Source organism: Cryptomeria japonica, chromosome 2 (assembly GCF_030272615.1).
Source record: "Cryptomeria japonica chromosome 2, Sugi_1.0, whole genome shotgun sequence".
In the NCBI taxonomy this organism is placed as follows: Eukaryota; Viridiplantae; Streptophyta; class Pinopsida; order Cupressales; family Cupressaceae; genus Cryptomeria; species Cryptomeria japonica.
Genome location: NC_081406.1, coordinates 345,211,169 through 345,232,946, shown reverse-complemented (window position 1 = coordinate 345,232,946; position 21,778 = coordinate 345,211,169).

Here is a 21,778-nt window from a genome sequence, read left to right as displayed (position 1 = left end):
TTGTAGCTTGCATTTCCATTAGGTTTGTTTCTACAAACATTTTTAGTGTGACCAAGTTTATGGCAAACAAAACAAATAGGTTTAAAGACCTTCTTACTATTATTTTTAGCCTTAGGAGCATATTTGTTCTTATGAGTGTTGCTCTTGGTACCAGAGGATTCTCCCTTTTTAGATGTGTGAAAACCAAGTCTAGAGGTATCGTCATTCATCCTTTGTGATTGAATTTTCTCTTCTATCAAGGTAGAACTTCTGTTGAACTTTTCCAATTTCCCATTTGCTTCAGTGAGTTGTCTGGTGAGATCTTTATTATGTTTTGATAGGTTCTCTCTCAGAGATGATGCTAATTCAAGATCTAACTATAGGTTCTCTTTTTCTTCTCTCTCTACATTCAAATGCTCATGTAAAGTAGCATTCTCTCTCTTGATCTTGGAAAACTCTTTCCTTGATGAGATCTTCAGCAATTCTCTTGGCTTCTAGTTCCTAACTCATGCAGATAATAAGACCTTCTAGCTCTCTCCTCAGATTTAGCTTTTCACTATTTAGTTTTTCAACTTCCTCAGCTAAAGCATCAATATCGGCCTCATCTAAAGAACTATTATCATATTTTTCTAATAGTTGTTCAGTTAGCTCTCTCCTTTTGACTTGAGAAGCTTTCAGTTTGACCCTTAGGGTTTCAAGCTCATTTCTACTAGCCTCAAGCTCTCTAGCCATCTCAAAGTAGCTCATATCCCCCATGGTAGCTTTAGGGTTTCCTTCCAAGCGATTAGGCTTTAAAGAAGTTAGGCTCTGATACCAATTGATTTAATTGTAAAGAACTGAGAGGGGGGGGGGGGTGAATTAGTGACACCAAAAATAGTACTACTTTAAACACTGACTGATAGATATACTTAACAATTTTGTTAAACAATATGCATGTAATCCAAAATGATATAACAACATCCACAATAAGTAAAACATCCACCATAACACAAGTGTTTATACGTGGAAAACCCAAATAGGTAGAAACCACGGTGAGATAGGACTCACAAGTTAACTATCTATAGTAATAGATAACTGACCGGTTAAGGTCTACAAAGTGCTCTGCTAGGAGTGAATCCTATTAAAGATCCCAAAGCTTAGTTAAAAGCTATACCCTGTAAGGAGTAACCTTGGTAGAGGATTTATGAATCCAAACTAATGGATCACCTAGTTAGAGGATTTGTACAATGAAGCTTGTTAGAGCTTACCCGCTTAGGGGATTTGACTGTTGCAGTGATTAGAAAACAATAGGTGGTGTGATCTAGTAGTAGCACAACTTGCTTGTATAGATCCTCTTATGTGCACTCAATACTTCTTTACCAACATACTCCACAACATATCACTTTTGTCTTCGCACATAACATATCCCTTTCACTCATACAAAATAATCCATTGTGATGTCAATATATAGACATTTAGATTTCATGTTGGCCTCTAGAAATCATATCCCAATTTACTAGGTGTAGTATATTTGGTCAAACAATCATAACTCATCACAAAAATACCACCAAAAATTGTCAGTAAGGATAACTCATCATGAATAGTGATAACTCATCACATAATCAATGAATACCAGTTGGCACAACAATACCGGTTGGAGTTAAACATATAAACCATTTATTCTTTGATGCTCCTATGATAATCTCCACTGGATCTTCAGGTTGACACCGAGTTATGTATATCCACTGGTTGTCACCATGTACCGGTTAGATATAAACCTCTAGTATACTGGTTGTAGTATAAATAACTTTGAAGTTACATCGGTAGACAATATGAACATATGTGTGTGTATGTGTTTCATCAATGACAACATATGATGAAGTTATTCATTACAATCATCATCAAGCCAACAAGAAGTGGCTCTGCTAATCAAAGCAATCGGTAAACAAGTAGCTATGTTCATCCTTAACTATATCATCTGCACGTATGGGATACCTTCTTCAATTATGACTGATAATGGAGGGCGGTTCAAAAACAAAGATCTAGACAAGCTCTATGAAAAATTCAAAATCAAACAGTACTAGTCATCCATATACTACCATCAAGGTAATGGATAAGTTGAAGCATCTAACAAAAATTTGCTAACTATCTTACACAAAATAGTAAACAAATCTAGAAAGGATTGGCATCTACAACTCAATCCTGCACTATGGGCTTATACAACATGTATCAGAACACCTACTGGGGCTACACCTTTTTCATTGGTGTATGGATCCAAAGCAGTCTTGCCTATTGAGGTATAAATATCATCTTTGAGAGTTTCTTTGCAAGGTGTTGTTATTGATGAAGACTATAGAATATCTAGATTGCAAGAATTGGAGTTACTGGATAAACACTGACAAGTGGCGTTTGATCCTCTGAGAGCCTACCAAAAGAGAATGTCTAGAGGTTATAACAAGAAAGTTCAACAAAGAGAATTTCAGGTTGGTGACCTTGTTTTGAGAGAAAATCCTAAAAATCAACAGTTTCGAGACAACAAAGGGAAGTTTGAACCCAACTAGTTGGGTCCCTACTATTGGCCATTTGGTGGAATTGATTATGTGTTGCATTGATGTTTTGTCATTGATGTCAACACTATCTGTTTGGATGCTTTACTGGCACCCTTCTGGTCGTGGTAGGTTGAGTGGTTTCTAGTTGACTTGGATCCAACATGATCCGGTATTCTCCAGTATGATCTGATGGAATTGGCTTGTTCACAATGCTTATACTCATATTTGGTTAGTTGGTTTTGGTCTGGTGATTGGATGCTATTATGCTTTCTTAGAAGATTGGTTTCTGGTTCTAGCAAGGGTTTCACCGGCAAAGCTTTTGGTAGAGATCTTTGATGAATTGCATAAGTGGTGTTGGTGTAGCTTCTGATGGAGTTTCAGGATGCTATTGGTGATCATGTTCAAGACTTAGTAGATGGAGATCATTGTTGAAGTATGTGGACCTATACTTGGTCCTTGTTGATCTAGATTATGGTAAGGGTTTGTATAAATAGATGTAAGATCTTATTGTAGATCATCATGGTTAATGTAAGAGGTCATGGTCAAGGAATGTAATGTGCGAATAATGTAATATCATTTAGGCAAAGGAGTTGGTCATTCATTGGAGATGGAATTGGGTTTATGTAAGAGGTTTTAGTCCTCTAGTATTGAGCTTAATCAGAATAGTACTCAAGCATAGGAGATACTATCTTTTGCAGTTCAACACTTCTCTGGATTGTAGTCTAGATTTATATGTAGTCAGTAAGGCTCCTTTTGTGATGAGAAATGTGCTCTAGGCTATTGGCCTTCCTACAAGTTGAGGCCCCTTCATTTTAATTCATATACTTACTATAGAAGTATTATTTGACTATGGGTAGGCTTCCCACCATGGTTTTTCCCTTAACTAGGTTTTCCACGTACATATCTTGGTGTTGTGTGGATGGCTTTTTTTCTATGATTATTTTTTATGCTTAATTGGGTTAACTGCTATTCTGGTATTAATGTATAGATTCCTAATGCTTTCGATAATCTGTACAACTGATTCACCCCCCCCTCCCTCTCAGTTGTCTTCCGATTACCTGAACTGTATAACAATTGGTATCGGAGCTTCGGTCCTCTCTGCAGAAAGATTAACCACTTGAGGAATATCCTACGGTGACTAACAGTTCAAGTTAATTAAGTTCTTCTAGAGCTATCTTTAGAAGGGATATACTGAGGCTTGAAGGAATAAATTACACAGTATGAAAGATTCAGATGGAGACTCATCTAAGATCTTGGCAAGGAGATTTGCAAGATCACACAGAATGGTGTCACACCCTGTAATCCAGGATCTAGCAATCCTCCTCCAAAAAACCTAGACAAGGAGCTTGAGAATGATTGTAGAGAAAGAGAAGCCCTCTTGTGTGCACTTTCTGATCATAAAATAATGGGATATTCTGACAAATCATCTAGAAAGGCTATATGGGATTAGTTATAGACTCTTAATGAAGGTGACCCTATAGTGAAGATTGCTAAGCTTGATGGTTATCAGGTGAGATATGAAAACCTAAAGATGGAAGAAGATGAAAGGATTACTGCATTCATGGAAAGGGTAAATGAGATTGTTATGGGAATTCAATGTTGTGGTGGAACTCTGAGTGAAGATGAAATTGTTTATAAAGTCCTGAGAGCCCTACCACCGGCTTACAAAATGAAGGCTACTATGATCAATGAGTTGAGAAAAATGGGTAATACATTTGTCAATCGAGATACATTGGTTGGTAAACTATCTTCTTTTGAGCTTGAGGAATTTGGACCTTTTGGAGCTATGAAGACTAAACTTTCTTTTCATGCATCTACATCTGCAACCGGTAAGCAATATTGGAAAGCTTTATTTACAAAATAATTAGAAGATATGAAGAGAGAAGATGATGAGTTTGAGCAAATTGAAGCACTATTTTCTAGAAGAGTACCGAAAGGACCGATAGGAAGTAACTATGAAGGAAAAAACACCTTTTAAATGTTTTGCATGTAATAAGATTGGTCATTTTGCATCTAGATGTCCTGAAAGAAATTCAAGATTTGAAGAAAGAGTTAAGAGATCATTTAAGCCTAACCCAGGATATTAGAACAAGTATAGATTCAAGAAAAACAAAGATAAATCATGCTACATAGCAAATGAGGAAGGCATTACTGATTCGGATGATGAACTGATAGAAGACTTTGCTAGTGGATCCAGCAATGGAAAGGAATGGGTATTCTTGGCTATCAAGGAAGATGATCCAGCACTGGAAGAGAATGTACCTAAGGAGAAGGCACTTGCTGCTAAAATTGAGGACAAGGATGAATGGGTAATTGATAGTGGTTGTTCACATCATATGACTGGGGATAAAGGGAAGTTTTTGTGTTTGCAAGAATTTGATGGTGGACTAGTTAGATTTGGAGATGACAAGGCATGTGTAATTAAAGGAAAAGGAACTATATCATTGGATGGTAAGAATGATATTGACAATGTATATTATATTTAAGGTTTGAAGTATAATCTTTTGAGTGTAGGACAATTGGTAGATAAGGGATTTCAATTACAGTTCAAGGATGGAAAATGCAAAATCATTAACAAATCTGGCTTGGAGATAGAAATCAGTACACAGACAAAAGGTAATATATTGCATTTGAACTTCGGTGAGAAGACATATTTGATTACACAGATTGATGAGAGTTGGTTATGGCATAAAAGGTTGTGTCATGTGAATTTTGTTTGCATTGTGAAGATCAGTTCAACTAAGGTTGTTAGAGATATACCTAATATTATGAAGCCCTATAATCCAGTATGTAAAGAATGTCAAATGGGTAAACAAGTCAAAACCTCTTTTAGGAGTATACAAGATAAATCAAATGATGTTCTTGATCTTATTCATACTGTTTTGCGTGGCCCTGCTAGAGTTAAAAGTTTTCATGGTGATAGATATTTCATGCTAATCATTGATGATTATTATAGAATGATGTGGGTTACTTTTTTGAGAGAAAAATTTGAAGCTTTTGAAAAGTTTAAAATCTTTAAGGCTAAAGTGGAAACTAAGATAGGATTGAAGATTAAATGTTTGAGATCAGATCATGGTGGAGAATTACATTCGGTGAGTAACTTTTGTGACAAGTATGGTATAAGAAGATAATTTTTTGCTCCCCGGACACCTCAGCAAAATGGAGTTGTGGAAAGAAAAAATAAAACTATCTTGGATGCTGCTAGAACAATGATTATGGAAGAAAATCTACCTCATATATACTGGAGAGAAGCAGTGAGTACAACAGTTTACACATTCAATACAGTACATATCAAAGGAGAAACCGATAAGACACCTTATGAATTATGGTTTGGCAATACACCTACATTTAAGTATTTTAGAATTTTTGGTAGTAAATGTTATATCAGGAGAGATAATACTATTGGTAAATTTGATCCTAGATGTGATAAAGGCATATTTATTGGTTATTCTAATGAAAGCAAAACATATAGATGTTATAACAAGAGATTGCAGAGAATTGTGGAGAGTACTAATGCCAAAGTAGATGAGCTTAGCAAAAGTCAAATAAGAGTTTATGAGAAGGAACCATAAGTGGAAATGATTATATCTCAACCGATAGCACCTTTACTGGAATAGAGAATTAAACCATTTACTCCAGAAACATTAGAGAATTCTATAGTAACTGAAGAACAGGGAAGAGGAACAAAGAGTCAGAAGACTCCTAGGTATGTGAGATTGAATCATTCTGAAGATCAAATCATTGGGGATAAGAGTAATAGAGTGATGACAAGAATAAGACTAGCAACTAATGAGGTATGTTTAATTTCACAAGTTGAACCGCTATCAGTAATTGAGGCATGTAAAGATGAATTTTGGTTAAAATCTATGGAAGAAGAATTAGATTAGATTGAGAAAAATAACACATGGACTTTGGTTCCTTGGCCTAAAAATAAAAATGTTATTGGAACTAAATGGGTATTTAGGAATAAATTGAATGAGGATGGTAAATTTATAAGAAATAAGGCTAGATTAATTTGTAAAGGATATTTTGAGAAGGAAGGAATTGATTATGGAGAGACTTTTGCACCGGTAGCTAGGATTGAAGTTGTAAGATTATTTCTTGCCTATGTTGCTTATAAAAACTACAAGGTTTATCAGATGGATGTTAAATGTGCATTCTTGAATGGAGATCTTGATGAGGAAGTTTATATTGAGCAACCTAATGGTTTTTCACTATCAGATGATACTGATATGGTTTGCAGGTTAAGGAAAGCTTTATATGGATTGAAACAAGCACCTAGAGCTTGGTATGCAAGGCTGGATAAATATCTTTTGAAGCTTGGTTTTAGTAAGGGAAGTGCTGACAATTATTTATATTATAAAATCACTGATGATGATATACTGATTGTTGAAGTATTTGTTGATGACATTATTTTTGGAGGTGAAGATAAATTATGCATAGAATTTTCTAAGAATATGGAGAAAGAATTTGAGAGGTCTATGATTGGTGAGATGAAATTTTTCTTAGGTTTGCAGATTATTCAGACTAACAAAGGTATTTTTATCTATCAAACTAAATATGCTAAGGAATTGTTGAAGAAATTTGGTATGGAAGATTATAAACCGGTAAGTACACCTATGGCTACAAGTGAGAAATTGACAAGAAAAGATGTTTCTGCACCGGTAAATCCTACAAGATACAAATCTATGATTGGAGGTCTACTTTATTTGACTTAGACTAGGCCTAACATTGTGAATGTTGTTTGTATTGTTTCAAGATTTCAGAGTGATCCTAGAGAAAATCATGAGATGGCGGTGAAAATTATTTTTAGATACTTGCAAGGTACATCAAAATATGGCTTATGGTACCCTAAGAATGATAACTTTACTTAATGTGCATATACAGATGTTGATTGGGCTAGAGATGTTGATGATCGAAAAAGCACTTTTGGTGGAGCTTTCTTTCTTGGAAAGAAGTTGGTTTCATGGATCAGCAAGAAACAGTCATGTACTTCTTTATCTATTGTGGATTGTGATGCACTAGTAGTTATTTATTGTGATAACTCTGTTGTTATTGATATATCAAAGAATTTGGTATTTAATTCTAAAACAAAGCACATATCTATCAAGTATAACTTTTTGAAGGAGAAGGTGGAAGCAAATGAAGTTAAACTAGTTTATGTGAACACTAAAGAACAGATTGCAAATATTTTCACTAAACCTTTATCCAAGGAATCATTTGAGTACCTAAGAGACAGATTGGGGGTTTCTACCCCTCTGGCAGAGACTTGATTGATGTTGTTTGGCATCAGTCCTGCATGCATTATTAGAGATACTATTCATTTTGGCACTGATGTGGGATACTACTGCTCAGGGGGAGTAGTCAACTTTGAGATTCAGAGTGCTTTGATATTTCTGTCAGATTTCTGGCATTGATGTCAAAGGGGGAGTGATATTGATGTGAAAAAGATATTGTTCAAAGGGGGAGAAATATGAAAAGGGAGAGATATTGATATTCAGAGTGATATGCAGGAGATTGTTGATTGTCTTCCACAAGGGGAGACTTGTTTGGCATTTCTTGGTACTTAGATGTTTTTCACATCTAGTGTTGCCATCAATGCCAAAGGGGGAGATTATTGGCCATTTGGTGGAATTGATTATGTGTTGCATTGATGTTTTGTCATTGATGTCAATGTGCTATGCTCAAATTCATCATTACTAAATAGGAAATAAGGAAAATCATGAATCCCTTAACTATCTAAGCAATTCGAACACAAAACCAAAGAAATAGATGCAAAACATAATGAAATTAAACAATATAAAACCCCCTATTGAGCATCATGGCTTTCATTGCTCTTCTCCTCTTTGTGGTATGGTGGCTCTTAGATATTGCACTGGCAAGCTACAAGTGACACAAAGATTCAAAGTTTGTGATTCAGAGTAATTGTCCAGGATTGAGGAGGATTGAAAATGGAGATTGAATGCTGAATTTATAGATTATTGGAGAAGATTGATTGAAAGCTGGAACAAATTGATCAAGAGGTGGAACTCAGGTGAGCTCACATGAAGATTCATAGTTGAACTGCTGATTTGGAGGTGAAACTGAATAGATTGAATAGATTAATTGAGTTAACTGATTGAGAAAAAGCTAACTGAAGGAAGAAAAAGAATGATTGGAGGATAATAAAGAGGATGACAAAGCTAACTAGAAGATGGAAATAGAGATTGGAGAGATAAATGATTAATTAATTAATTGATTGAATTAATTAATTTAGCATGTGCTTGCACTTTAACTCAGATTTTCAATTTAATCTTTGCATGAAATTTAATTCAAATAATTAAATTTATTATAAATTCAATTTAGTATTTGAATACATTTAGAACTTGACTTTGATTTTCAATTTGATTTTTGAAATCATGCACATGTATTTGAGTTTAGAAGAAATTAGAAGAATTTGAAATTAAATAAAATTAGAATTTGGCGATTCGGAAATGGAATTAGAAGAATTAATTAGTTAATTAAATAATTTAAAGAAACTAAATCACAATTAATTAAATAATAAATATTTAATTAATATTTAGAAAAGGGTTAATGATTAATTGATTAGAGATAGAAATTGAGAATTAATTTATTTAAATAATAAAGATTATTTAAATTGGGGAATTGATCAGAATTAATTAAATAATAACTATTTAATTAAAATTAGAAAATAGTTAAATGATTAAATAATGATAGAATAAGAAATAGAATAATTAATAAGATGATGAGGAATTATGAAATTAGAAGAATAAGATTAATTAACTTAATTAAAGAATTAAAGAATTATTTAACTAATTAGACAAAAAATTAGTACATGATCAATGAGACATTTTTAGGTGTCTACATTTGCCCCTCTTCGAGACAAAGTCGGGATGACATTGTTTGGAAGAAAACAAAAAAATTTGCCCCAGTATGCCCAATAATACTCAAGGTGTAATGCCCCTCGAGAGATTGTTTATGCATTAAAGGTATGAATGATCTCTCAAAAAAAAAAGAATGTGAGATGGAAGAATAGTTAGTTGATTAGAAATAGAGATAGGTGATGTGAAGATGACATTGAGATAGAATATGAGAGAATGAACCTTAGAATGAAATAGAATAATGTTAGATGATAGAAAATGATTTAGAAAGAGATGATGAGAAAAGAATCAACAAACTAGCAATAAGCAAATGAGATGAAATGAGAATGAATGATTCACAAACCTGTGTCACTATTTATTGCGCAATATATATTCATCACTGAGCCTTATTATTGAACAATGAAGCTTAGCACATCACTGTATAAGGAACCAAGATGTAAAGATATCTCATTGAAGAAAAAAACACGTAGCAGATAAGGAGTGAACCCCTCCATTCTGGGAAATACACTAGGGGTCGAGGTATGTGTGGAATTCACAAGATGAATGCTCCTATCATAGAAACCCACTAGAGAAATTTTCCTAGAACTTCATTAGTTCACACCACAAACAACAAATAAAGAAAAATATAATGCCCATCATGGCTCCTCTAGTCACATGTGGACATCCTTGAGTAGCATAGGAACATAATATGTTGCCAAATGATAAAAGATAAAGACTGACCCAGACAAAATTCAGCAGCTATACTAACCTTGTGCCTTCGTTCTTAGTTGCTTGATGTGATGGTTGGTAATGTCTGATCTCAGAAAGTTGTGGACCCCGTTTAAGACTGACATGCCTGATTTCGAGTGTATCCTCTTTTGTTTAAGAAAAGATAATGATCACTTGATATGGATATGATATGATTGATAAGACAGTTTGATTAGTTGATTGCAGATGTTTGACTGGATAGTCGAATCCTTTGTTAACTTGTGTGAAGCGTTTGCTAGATATTTGCTAGGGTATTTGTTTCTTCCGAGACATTTTATTGCAAGTTTTTTGATTTATTGATTTTCGATTGTTTAGTTCTTTTCGAAGAGCTTTTTTGATGTTTTTGGATTATGTGGATCGATATTTGAATGTTTTTGATTGATTTTTTTAAGGACATTTTCTAGATGTTTTTGATATCTTGAAGGATTTTCCAAATGTTTTTGGTATTTTTTTAGGAATTTATTTTACTTTTTAGGATTTTTTAGGACTTTATATGATTTTGTTTGGATTTTTTTGGTTATGCCCACAGTGTGTAGACCTATATGGCATGATGATTTGCAGAATGCATGTGGAGACAATGAATTTTTGATATGACCTATGTTAATGCAATATGCATGATGAAGATGCATTTCCTATTTGAACAAGGTTGACTATGTTTGTTTAGCCTTTTGTAATACACCAATTGAAATGAAGGTACAAAACATTTAGTAGATAAGTGATCAATCGATCCTTAAGGTCCCTTGGAACATCCAAATTAACACACTTAGTGACTAGGATTTACAAATGGAGACGCAGAAAACTTCCCCATTGGTTCTTGAAACTTTGATCTTCTTTTGCCCATGTGTGTGCAAATGAGTTAATTCATGCTCTTGTATTCATGAAAGATCCTTAGCATCCTATATGACTAGCTACATGGATTATCCTAACTTCAAAAGCATCCCAAATAGAGCCTTGCTGCCAACAATCTTTTAGAGCTCCGATGAGGTTATAGACTGTAATTTCTCAAATATTGCTCCATTGCCAGTAGGCATTCGTAGCCCCGATGGAGTTACTTGCATGTTCCCATAGTCAAGATTTTTGTCACACTTTATATGCACGATATTTCAGTTATATATCATTGCTCTTTTGCCATGAGATGAATATTTGGCATAGCTCTTTTTATTTTTTATTTTCTTTCCTTGACTTGAAGTAAAGAAACCTACTTGGGTGTGACAATTACAGCAGTACTGAAGTAAAATTTTAGATATTTCACTAGTCATATGATCAACTAGGTGTCTAGAATGAATTAGAGATTTTGTTAATGTGTTTGAGATATAGCAATTGATAGATTTTGGGTAAACAAGTCTCAAATAGTGAAATCACTACCCAACCATAAGTAAAGCGTCATCATAGGGTAATGTTGAAAATGAATGACCTTAGGACCTCAAAGACTTCATGTCCGAATATCTAAGAAAGGAGATGACCCCTTGTTTCTCTTGAATGCAAAGGAATGACAAACTTGGACAATTGCCTTGTTTTATTGATGCTCCTATATGCCAATGCAGAAACTTATAAAAATTGTGAATATGATGTGCTTGAAAAAGAAAATATATGCAATGTAGTGCTTTGAATAAAATGATATGGAATGTGGAAAGTAAAACCTGAAATAACCCAGCCCTTAGATATAATATCATTTAAGGTGCATGTTGTTCATAAGGTCGGGGAGTTTTCTGTAGGTAGTTCATTGGTCTTTGTTTGAAGAGCGGATAAAGATGTCTTTTCCAATAGGATATAAGGACTTAGCTAAGTGTACACATTCAAAATCTCCAATGTTGATTTCTTTAGTTTTTGGATTTTGTGAATCATCGGAGGGAAATCCAGCTCTAGAACCCATGAATTCAGCTATAGCGTTATTATTTTCAAATAAATTCAATTTTTGTAAATCCTCTTGCCCCCAATCTTTCAAGTGTGGGTATATGAGGCAAATAGATTCTAGTTCTGAAGTTGTGACATGAGCGGGTGTTATGATTTTTTTATTGCTGCACTTGAAGAGGATGATGAAGTCAAACAGGTGTCAATCTCATTAGCTGGTGTTATGCTTGTTTTTGTCACTACATTATCATTTGATGATGGCACACATACAATTGTTGACAAGTTTCTATGTGTAGTATGATTTGGATTGGTGATTTCATTGATAAGGGGTTCATGAACAACTTATGTAGAGGGATTGGGATCATGAGGGCGACTAGGAGAAATGGTAAGTTTATTTGAGAGGGAATCTTGTGAGAGAAATGGAGGATTATGACATGGAGATGAAGGGATGGAGGGATCTTGATTGGGATTTGGAGAAATAATGGGATCTTGTTTAGGACATGAAGGTAAAGGTATGCTTTGATTTTGTCTTGGAAAGGGATTATTATGAAGGATAGAAGGGATGTCTTGATCTTATTTAGGAGGTGGATGTTGGATGGGACTTGAAAGGATACTTTGTTCTTGAGATGGAAGGGTTTGATTATGAATGGAATAGAAAAGAGTGAGGGGAGAATCATAAAATTCTTGGTCAGTGGGATCTTGATCAAAAATTGGGTAGGATGGAAGTGGTTGTTCTTGATCTTTATTTGTTTCAGGACTCATTTCTTTTGATTTTGGATCATCCTCTTGACATGGGGAAGGAGTTTGGAAATGCATGGGAGATTGTTGGAATGTTTCAATACATTAGCCTGATGAGGAATTATTTTTGAATGAGATCCTCTGAATCATGACTTAAATTAGATTGGATTTGTATTATGGATAGCCCTTGGGAGGTTGCGCTATTGGATAAAGATGGTGTGGATTTCTCTTCTGTGACTTTGGGGGATAATGAAATGGTTGATAGATATGGTTGATTTGGGCTTTGGTTGAAAGGGGTTTGATTTTGGTTGACAAGAGTATGATTTTGGGTGAAAGAGGTTTGATTTTGTTGAAGGAGGTACTTTGAATGTTGGGTTGATGTGATTGGTATGATTGATATAGTGGGTTGAAAGAAAAAGAAGGTTTACATGAGTCTAATGTTGGTTGACTAAGGTAGGAACAATTTTGTTGAAGAATGAAGGTAGGCATGTTTGAATGGTCTCACAAAAAGAAGAAGGTTGGCCTGATATTGGTTCCACCATGATCATCATATTTTCTAACCAACCCCTATGGTTGTTAGGACTAGTCATGTCTATCACTTGTTGTTGAAGTATTGATTTGTTGAGCTAAGTTTCTATGGATGGCGATAGAATAGAAATGGAAGGGATGAATCCTCCACCTTCCGTACAGAATGTGTAATGCCAATCCATGATGTTTTCTTGATTGGTTTGGACCTAGAATCACAACATGTAAGATGTTTTCTCCATTTCTCTGAATGTGACAATGTTTGATTGAACTTGAACAACTTGTTTGAGTTGAGGTTGAGTTTGATCGATCCTTTGATTGTTATTTGGATGTTTGGGGTATGACTTTCTAGGATGATTATGAAAATGATGATGGACTAAGACAAATGTATATGAAGTTTAGACAAGGACATATATGAGGACGATAATGAGGACATAAATAGAGATTATGCAACTTCTAAGGATGATAATAAGGACGTAAATGAGGACTATGCAAGGACTAAGGACAATAATAAGGATGTAAATGAGGACTATGCAAGGACTAAGGACGTTAATGAGGACTATGCAAGGACTAAGGATGATAATAAGGATGTATATGAGGACTATGCAAGGACTAAGGATGATAATAAGGACGTAAATGAGGACTATGCAAGGACTAAGGACTATAATAAGGATGTAAATGAGGACTGTGCAAGGACTAAGGATGATAATAAGGATGTAAATGAGGACTATGCAAGGACTAAGGATGATAATAAGGATGTAAATTAGGACTATGCAAGGACTAAGGATGATAATAAGGACATAAATGATGACTATGTAAGGAATATGCAAGGACTACCTATGGTCACAAGTATGTGAAATTTTGAGTTTGTATGACTGTCTGATGTTTCGAGATGGACTTTGTTTCCAGTAATTTTGTATGTAGGACAATTTTGTCATTTTCCAAATCTGAGAATAGTTGTTTGAAGACAAGTATAGCTAACTGAAAACTGTTCTGACCAATTCTAAAAAATTCAAAGATACATAGGATAGGGCCTAAAATAGCCCAAATAACTGACTTAATACTCATCTGATATAATGATACATAAAAAAGCATAGAACATAATCTTAGGCTAGAAAGTGGACACCATTCAATGTGGCCCCCGCAACAAAATACCGAAACAAGAAGGACAGATAGAGAGTCTGGCAACACTGGCTCCACTCCACAACACACACTTCTCAGGCATGCCAGTCTCTCTTACCCTAAAGATCCAAAGATCTTATCACTGAGGTATTTTTGTCTCATAATGTAAGGTACATGAGGGGTATCTATGGGGTACGATGTGTACTCCCAAAATCACTGAATGTAGGATTTGGGCTACTAAGTTGGTTCTTATTGTAAAATTTTGAGGGGTCTCGATCCAATGGCAGATTCTTAGAGCAAGCCACTTAAGACTTTAGTTGAGCTTACCGGTGCAGGGAAGACCCCCACATACGTCAAATTCACTCAACACTCTAGCCACATGACCGATATGTTTATATAGCGGCTCAAAAATCCTGCTCGAGAGTACGTTGGGAGAGATGATATCCCCAATGCATCCCAATTCGAAGTACCTTTGTGGGGTGATGAAATCCCCAGTCAAAGATGCCCCTCACTACTTGAAATAAAATAAAATTGGGCGTCGTTGTCACCTTCTCCCTTTCTCCCAAGACCCCAAAGGTGGGTGGAAAGGTAGTTAATGCAACAGTAGGTGCACCCCAAACATGATAAAAGTTATTTCCTTTAAGAAAATAAAATGTGAGTTAATCTAAGTGCAGCCTGATCCACGTTCATTTTAAAGCCCAAATTGAGGTGTTGAATACGCATGCGCATGTCAATTTTAAACACCAAACTGAAATGTGAAGGCATGCATGTCAATTTTAATCATTGTTAATTTTAAGCCCAAAATGAAGTGTTATACATGCATGTCCATTTTAACCATTGTTAATTTTAAGCCCAAACTGAAGTGTTATACATGCATGTCAATTTTAACCATTGTTAATTTTAAGCCCAAGAAAAAGAATTGTGAGAGCATGAATGTTTATGATCTAATGCTAATCTGATCTCCTCTGTAAATTCACCACAGGATGCAAAGAGATGATTAGTAACTAGATAAAACCAATAGAAAATAGAAAACTCAAATATAACAGAAATGAATGTGTTATGATACCTGCATGATTGCATGACCCTGCATAGGTGATTGTGTGATTCTGTCAGAGCAACTGCATGATTCTGATAGGGCAAATGTGTGATTCTAACAAATCGATTACGTGATCCTAACAAGGATATTGTGTGATCCACAAGCAGGCAACACAAAAAATAAAAAACTGAAGTTAATTTAGATCAGAAACCTGCAAAATAGATTGTGAGGCTCTAGCAAGGTCTCTCATCATGCATTCAATGTTGACCAAATCATATTTCACTTGATATGAGAGAACTAAGCTATTGTATCTGTCGATGGCTGGCCGGTCTTCCAAATCTTGTATCTTCTTTTCTACTTTGATAATTTGCAGATGGTGTCTGGCTTGTCTTCTTTGCTCCTTTGTCCTCCTAGCACCTGAAATTTTGAATTGCACCTTACGTTCCATAAACTGTCATAACAAAAACATGCAATAAAAATAATCTATTTCTAGATTTACCCAATTTCATGCAGAATTACATAGATGAGAGAACAGAAAAGAAATAAGAATAAAAAATATAAGAACAACAATATTCAGCGCGATTGCATGATTCTGTGTAGGCGATTGCATAATCGTGTAACAACGTTTGTGTGATGGGTTTCACACGAATGCATAACCCTATCTACTCATTTGTGTAACCCTGTGTATGTGATTGCATAATGATGAAACTACAAATGCGTGAGGAAGAGAACTACTTTGAAATTTGTGCAAAACCTACAAAAATGGGAAAAAACCGTATAATCTACAAAAGTAACACAAAAAATAGAGAAGGTTAATTAGCTATTGTTCACATCAGGTTCACCAAAATGTGCTATGCTCAAATTCATCATTGCTAAATAGGAAATAAGGAAAATCATGAATCCCTTAACTATCTAAGCAATTCAAACACAAAACCAATGAAATAGATGCAAAATAGAATGAAATTAAACAATATAAAACCCCCTATTGTGCATCATGGCTTCCATTGCTCTTCTCCTCTTTGTGGTATGGTGGCTCTTAGATATTGCACTGGCAACCTGCAAGTGACACAAAGATTCAAAGTCCGTGATTGTTGAAAATGGAGATTGAATGCTCAATTTATAGATTATTGGAGAAGATTGATTGAAAGGTGGAACAAATTGATCAAGAGGTGGCACTCAGGTGAGCTCACATGAAGATTGATAGTTGAACTGCTGATTTGCAGGTGAAACTGAATAGATTGAATATATTAATTGAGTTAACTGATTGAGAAAAAGCTAACTCAAGGAAGAAAAAGAATGATTGGAGGATAATTAATTGATGACAAAGCTAACTAGAAGATGGAAATAGAGATTGGAGAGATAAATGATTTAATTAATTAATTGATTCACACTTAGTGACTAGGATTTACAAATGGTGACATGGAAAACTTCCCCATTGGTTCTTGAAATTTTGATCTTCTTTTGTTGATGTGTGTACAAATGAGTTAATTCTTTCTCTTGTATTCACTGAAGATCCTTAGCATCCTATATGACTAGCTACGTGGATTATTCTAACTTCAAAATCATCCCGAATAGAGCCTCGCTGCCAGCAAGCTTTTAGAGCTTCGACGAGGTTATAGACTATAATTTCTCAAATATTGCTCCATTGCTGGTAGGCATTCATAGCCCTGATGGAGTTACTTGCATGTTCCCATAGTCAATCTTTTTGTCGCACTTGCATGCATGATATTTTAGATATATATCATTGCTCTTTTTCCTTGAGATGATATATAACTAAAATATACATTGGTGACATGGAGGAGAGAGTTGGAGGAGGTGAGGAGATGAGGATATAAACATTGGTACCTTTTTATTGTCCTTAGTCCTTGCATAGTCCTCATTTAAGTCCTTATTATCATCCTTAGTCCTTGCATAGTCCTTATTTACGTCCTTATTATTGTCCTTAGTCCTTGCATAGTCCTCATTTATGTCCTTATTATCATCCTTAGAAGTTGCATAATCTCTATTTATGTCCTCATTATCATCCTCATATATGTCCTTGCCTAGACCTCATATACGTCTGTCTTAGTTCATCATTAGTTGCAGAATCATCCTAGAAAGTCATTATATGATTTTTAGGATTTTTTCAAGACTTTTTAATGATTTTTAGCATTTTTTCAGGACTTTTTATGATTTTTATGATTTTTTCAGCGATTCATATACGTCATTATTGTCCTTATTCCTTGCATAGTCCTCATTTACGTCCTTATTATCATCCTTAGTCCTTGCATAGTCCTCATTTACATTCTTATTATTGTCCTTAGTCCTTGAATAGTCCTCATTTACGTCCTTATTATCATCCTTAGAAGTTGCATAATCTCTATTTACATCCTCATTATCATCCTCATATACATCCTTGTCTAGACCTCATATACACATGTCTTAGTTCATCATCAGTTGCATAATCATCCTAGAAAGTCATTATATGATTTTTAGGATTTTTTCAGGACTTTTTATGATTTTTATGATTTTTTTAGGACTTTTTAGGATTTTTAGGATTTTTTCAGTGATTCATATACGTCCTTATTATTGTCCTTAGTCCTTGCATAGTCCTCATTTACGTCCTTATTATCATCCTTAGTCCTTGCATAGTCCTTATTTATGTCCTTATTATTGTCCTTAGTCCTTGCCTAGTCCTCATTTACGTCCTTATTATCATCCTTATAAGTTACATAATCTCTATTTACATCCTCATTATCATCTTCATATACGTCCTTGTCTAGACCTCATATATGTCTATCTTAGTTCATCATCAGTTGCATAATCATCCTAGAAAGTCATTATATAATTTTTAGGATTTTTTCAGGACTTTTTATGTTTTTTAATGATTTTTTCAGCGATGCCCCCAGTTTGCAGATCTATATGACATGATGATTTGCAGAATGCATGTGGAGACAATGAATTTTTGACATGACCTATGTTAATGCAATATGCATGATGAAGATGCATTTCCTATTCGAACAAGGATGATTGTGTTTGTTTATCTTTCCATAATACACCAATTGAATTGGAGGTACAAAACATTTCATAGATAAGCAGTCAATCGATCCTCAACGTCCCTTGGACATCCAAATTAACACACTTTGTGACTAGGATTTACAAATGGAGATGCGGAAAACTTCCCCATTGGTTCTTGAAACTTTGATCTTCTTTTGCCCATGTGCGTGCAAATGAGCTAATTCTCGCTCTTGTGTTCACTAAAGATCCTTAGCATCCTATATGACTAGCTACGTGGAATATTTTAACTTCAAAAGCATCCCGAATAGAGCCTCACTGCCAACAAGCTTTTAGAGCTCCGATGAGGTTATAGACTGTAATCTCTCAAATATTGCTCCATTGCTAGTAGGCTTTCATAGCCCTGATGGAGTTACTCGCATGTTCCCATAGTCAAGATTTTTGTCATACTTTGTATGCATGATATTTCAGTTATATATCATTTCTCTTTTGCCTTGTGATGGATATTTGGCATAGCACTTTTTCTCTACATTTTTTTGAGTGTACCCTTTTCTATATAAGACATGTTGATGTTTGATAGAGTTTGATCGATAAATTGATTAACAAGACATGTGATCAATTTGATTGTAGAATTTTGTCCAAGTTAGTCTTATCTTTATCAATTGATGACAAGTCATGTTTCATCAAATCAAAAATATTGAAAAAATCAATCAAAAATATCCAAAAACAGTGAAAAACCTAAAATCTCTATTTATAGCTCAAAATTAGGGTTTTTTGCCACCTCGATGCTCGTGGTCCTCGCCAACTTCAAAAAACTTGTAGGCTACTCAAATGATCTCAAAATTGCATGAAACTTCACACGATTGCTCATTATACTAATATCAAAAATATGGTCTCAATTTTTGAATTTTTTGACCACCTTTTCCAAGGGGGCATATTTACACTATACAGTGGTACCAAGGCATACTGGGGTAGAATTTTTCATTTTCTTTGAAACAATGTCATTCTGACTTTGTCTCAAAGAGGGGCAAATGTAGACACCTAAAAATGTCTCATTGATCATGTACTAATTATTCATCTAATTGATTAAATAATTCTTTAATTATTTAATTAAGTTAATTAATCTTATTCTTGTAATTTCATATTTCCTCATAATCTTACTAATTATTCTATTTTTAATTCTATTATCATTTAATCATTTTCTAATGTTAATTAAATAGTTATTATTTAATTAATTCTGATTAATTCCCCAATTTAAATAATCTTTATTATTTAAATGAATTAATTCTCAATTTTTAACTCTAATCATCTAATCATTCAATCCTTTTCTAGATATTAATTAAATATTTATTATTTAATTAATTGTGATTTAATCCTTTAATTTAAAATATCTTTATTATTTAATTAATTTCAATTTCTAAATAATTAAATAGTTTCTTTAAATTATTTAATTAACTAATTATTTCCTCTAATTCAAATTACAATTCCCCAAGTTCTAATTTCATTTAATTTCATATTCTTCTAATTTCATTTAATTTCAAATTCTTCTCATTCATTCTAATTTCAATCACACGTGCATGATTTCAAAAATCAAAATGAAAATCAAAGTCAAGTTCTAAATATATTCAAGTACTAAATTGAATTTAAAATAAATTCAATTATTTGAATTAAATTTCATGCAAAGATTAAATTGAAAATCTAAGTTAAAGTGCAAGCACATGCTAAATTAATTAATTCAATCAATTAATTAATTAATCATTTATCTCTCCAATTTCTATTTCCATCTTCTAGTTAGCTTTGTCATCCTCTTTATTATCCTCCAATCATTCTTTTTCTTCCTTTAGTTAGCTTTTTCTCAATCACTTAACCCAATTAATCTATTCAATTTATTCAGTTTCACCTCCAAATGAGTAGTTCAACTATCAATCTTCATGTGAGCTCACCTGAGTTCCACCTCTTGATCACTTTGTTCCACCTTTCAATCAATCTTCTCCAATAATCTATAAATTGAGCATTCAATCTCCATTTTCAACAACCACGAACTTTGAATCTTTGTGTCACTTGCAGGTTGCCAGCGCAATATCTGAGAGCCACCATACCACAAAGAGGAGAAGAGAAATGGAAGCCATGATGCACAATAGGGGGTTTTATATTGTTTAATTTCATTATATTTTGCATCTATTTCATTGGTTTTGTGTTTGAATTACTTAGATAGTTAAGGGATTCATGATTTTCCTTATTTCCTATTTAGCAATGATGAATTTGAGCATAGCACATTTTGGTGAACCCGACGTGACCACTCCTAACAACCATATGGAAATACACATTAATTTGGAAAATAAGGTAGATGACGCACAACACTTAGTGACTAGGATTGCATCCTTATTATCGTCCATAGTCCTTGCATAGTCCTTGCATAGTCCTCATTTATGTTCTTATTATCGTCCTTAGTCCTTGCATAAGTTCTTGCATCATCCTCATTTACGTCCTTATTATTGTCTTTAGTCCTTGCAGAAGTCCTTGCATCATCCTCATTTATGTCCTTGGAATTTGCACAAGTCCTTGCATCGTCCTCATTATCATCCTTATTATCATCCTCATTTATTTCCTTAGAATGTGCATAAGTCCTTGCATCGTCCTCATTATCATCCTCATTTGCGTCATTAGAATTTGCAGAAGTCCTTGCATCATCCTCATTATCATATTCTAATTTCATTTAATTTTATTCTTCTAATTTCTTCTAAATTCAAATACATGTGCATAATTTTATTTTTTGTCTAATTTGAGAATAGAACATTTGCCCCACCTAGAGGATGAGGTCGCTAGATGAGATGTCCTTATTTAAATAGTAGTTATTTCCTTTTTTCCAATAATCTATAAATTGAGCATTCAATCTCCATTTTCAACAATCACGAACTTTGAATCTTTGTGTCACTTGCAGGTTGCCAGCGCAATATCTGAGAGCCACCATACCACAAAGAGGAGAAGAACAATGGAAGCCATGATGCACAATAGGGATTTTTATATTGTTTAATTTCATTCTATTTTGCATCTATTTCATTGGTTTTATGTTTGAATTGCTTAGATAGTTAGCTTTTTCTCAATTAGTTAACTCAATTAATCTATTCAATCTATTCAGTTTTACCTCCAAATCAATAATTCAACTATCAATCTTCATGTGAGCTCACCTGAGTTCCACCTCTTGATCAATTTGTTCCACCTTTCAATCAATTTTCTCCAATAATATATAAATTGAGCATTCAATCTCCATTTTTAGGTGTCTACAGTCAACACTATTTGTTTGGATGATTTACCGACACCCTTCTGGTCATGGTAGGTTGAGTGGCTTCTGGTTGACTTTGATCCAGCATGATCCG